The following is a 3,387-nucleotide window of genomic DNA, read 5'->3' as shown; positions in this document are numbered from 1 at the left end:
AGAGAGAGAGAGAGAGAAGAGAGAGAGAGAGAGAGAGAGAGAGAGAGAGAGAGAGAGAGAGAGAGAGAGAGAGAACGAGGGGGGGGAAGGAGGGGATGGAGAGAGAGAATGTGTCAGAGAGAGAGAGAGAGTGAGGTAGATTTGGGTAAAGATGGTAGGGGACATGTATTTTCAGCGATCTCAAACGACTTTTGCCGTTTTAACTCCACAACCGCTGCCATCCGTCAGTGTTAGGTCTATGCAGAGTTAATAATAATAATAATAATAATAATAATACATTTTATTTGTGGGCGCCTTTCAGAGCACTCAAGGACACCTCACAGAACACAGTAAAAAACAAGGAGCACAGTATCAGACAGCATAAAATCAAAACAAAGCAGGGTAGACAATAAAAAGTTATACAACAGATAAGCATATAGTCATCACCTGCACAAAACTGAAAGAAGCGTGGATCAGACTGGATAAGCCGGTGTGTTTTGAAGGTTGAAAGAGAGTCAGAGTTGTGAATGTCTTGTGGGAGGGAGTTCCATAGGCAGGGGACAGAATGACTGAAGGCTCCAGACCCATGGTAGTCAAGTGGGCTGATGGTGTAGTGAGTTGGAGAGCAGAAGAGGATCTGAGAGTGCAGGAGGGCATGTGGATATGAAGGAGTTCGGAAAGATACGAAGGAGCTAGGTTATTAAGGGCCTTAAAGGCGAGAAGCAGTATCTTGAAGTCCGATATAGTGTTTAACAGGGAGCCAATGGAGTTGCTGAAGAACGGGAGTGGTATGATCTATGGAAGGAGTTCTGGTAATGATACGGGCAGCTGAACTCCGGACCAACTGAAGTTTATGAAGACACTTGAGGGGAAGACCAAAGAGGATAGATACAGTAGTCAATACGGATGTAACCAGGGTGTGAATGATATGGCGGTGCTGTAAGTGTAGCGAATTCGAGAGGCAGCCCGGGAGCTGCCGCAACCGGGACACGAACCCGAGTCTCCCGCACCACAGGCGACTATGTAAACCAGTCGCCTAAAGTGTCCGACCCGTTAGCCAAGGGCCAGCGAGTCTATTTATCCGTGGCCGTTGCACTACCCCCCCCCGCGCTTCCCGAACTCTGAGAAACCGAAACCGAAAATCTGAAAAACCGGTTGCTCAGTTTAACTGAGTTCAGCTTAATTGAGTCAGTTACCATGGTAACATACTCCGTGAAGCTAACCTACTCACTGGCAAGTTTACTTCAACTAACCCTGAGTTTTCCCTCCTCTTTAGCTGAAGCCTGCAGAGTGAAGGAAATGTCAGACATGGCTTGTCCTTTTCTTGAAGAGCCGGCTGGGTATTGAAGCACAAATACACTGCAGATATCTCCCCCCCTCCTCCTCCATTTTTTTCTCCCTAATTGTACTTGGCCAATTACCCCACTCTTCCGAGCTGTCCCGGTCGCTGCTCCGCCCCCTCTGCTGAGCCGGGGAGGGCTGCAGACTACCACATGCCTCCTCCGGTACCATTGTGGAGCCGCCAGCCGCTTCTTTTCACCTGACAGTGAGGAGTTTGGCCAGGGGGATGTAGCACATGAGAGGATCACGCTTTTCCTCCCAGTTCCCCCCGAAAAGGGCGCCCCGACCAACCTGAGGAGGCGCTAGTGCAGCGACCAGAACACATACTCACATCCGGCTTCCCAGCACAGACACGGCCAACTGTTTCTGTAGGGATGCCCGACCAAACCGGAGACAACACGGGGATTTGAACCGGGATCCCCGTGTTGGTAGGCAACGGAATAGACCACTACGCTACCCGGATGCCCCCTCTGTAGTCATCTCTATCAGGAGAGGGTGCTCAGACCCCGCTTGGATGTTCCTTGATGATTATCTGGTTGAGCATTTTTTTTCTGCACAATCGATCATTTGTCTGAGCAATACTCTCAGCCCTCATATCGTTCCGATCATTTCCAGCATGGCTCTGTTAGAGAAAAAGAAGGTACAAGTTTTATTATGGTACAACGGCAACTGTTAGATGTTATCTTTAAGTTATGAACCTCAATAGGCCTCTCTGTATCTTCCCTCTCTGTGGCAGCTGACGAGGTGTCTTCATCATCCTCCTATGAGGAAAATTACCAATTTTTGTGTTGTACTCTAACCCATTATGAAAGATCTGTGGACTATTAAGAGTTCTTACAATTGCACGGAGGTCGGTTATGGCAGAAGGCTCCACCAGACAGAGTACACCATCAGTAACTGGTAAAAGACGAAGAAGATTAGATAGTTGAATTATAACTTTACCCAGAAAAGAGCCCAACCCAATTTGAATTTTGTTTTTACAGCAGCATGCAGGCCTCGTCACAATTTTTCAAATATATAATGCTGAGTCACCTTAAATTAGATTATGACGTCTGAAGGACAACTAAAATCTGAAAAAGTAACAGCAAGCTGTGTCTAAGATGGATGGGTGGGCGTCACTGACACTAACTGGCACAAGGATGAATGTACATATATCATTAATTTGAACCACTTACGTAGGTCCTTGTGTCCTGGGAGTCGGCTGGGTCGGATGAGTGTCCTCCAGAGATGCCTTCAGCAATGGGCTGCCCACTGTGTTGACTGAGGACCATCTCTTCAAACCTCTGTGAGTGGTGGTGGACCCCCGCCTGTTTTTCGGGCCTCCGCCTTTCTTCAATTAGCTATAATGGAGGTCAAATTTGAACATATCCAATAAGCACAAATTTTACTTGTGTGTATAAATACCTTCGGGTGTTGCTTTTAAATAGATAATATTAGATACTGGCAGTGCTGGGATGGCTGAATTTTTTTATTATTTATTTTTTTTAATTTTTTTTTGCTTAGAAAATTTCACTAACTACTTAAAGGTATCACTTGTTGAATGTTGACACTTGATGCTGTTCAGTTGGGTCGAGTATTGGCTAGACAACATCACAAGTGATTGTAATGAAAATATACCTTACCTGTTTGAAATATAGTTTTACATTTCATCCTCAGTTGCTGCCGAGTACATTTTGTGCCTGTTGGACTGCTCCTGGGAGGGAAGTAGGATGGCCTTTTTTCCTTGCCGGTTGCCATGATACTACGATACAACGCGATATCAGAGCTCCACTGACGATGGCTTTCTACAGTCGTCACACACTTGCTTAACTCAGAGTGAACAACTCAGAGTTGGGCGTCGGGGTAGCGTAGCGGTCTATTCTGTGTGCCTACCAATATGGGGATCGTCAGATCGAATCCCCGTGTTACCGGGGAGAAGCCAGAAGTGGGTATGTGTCCTGGTCGCTGCACCAGCGCCTCCTCTGGTTGGTCGGGGCGCCTGTTTGGGGGGGGAACTGGGGGGAATAGCGTGATCCTCCCACGCGCTACATCCCTCTGGCGAAACGCCTCACTGTCAGGTGAAAAGAA

Source organism: Lampris incognitus, chromosome 19 (genome assembly GCF_029633865.1).
Source record: "Lampris incognitus isolate fLamInc1 chromosome 19, fLamInc1.hap2, whole genome shotgun sequence".
In the NCBI taxonomy this organism is placed as follows: Eukaryota; Metazoa; Chordata; class Actinopteri; order Lampriformes; family Lampridae; genus Lampris; species Lampris incognitus.
The sequence above is the reverse complement of the archived record's forward strand: the minus strand, read 5'-3'. Positions refer to the sequence as shown.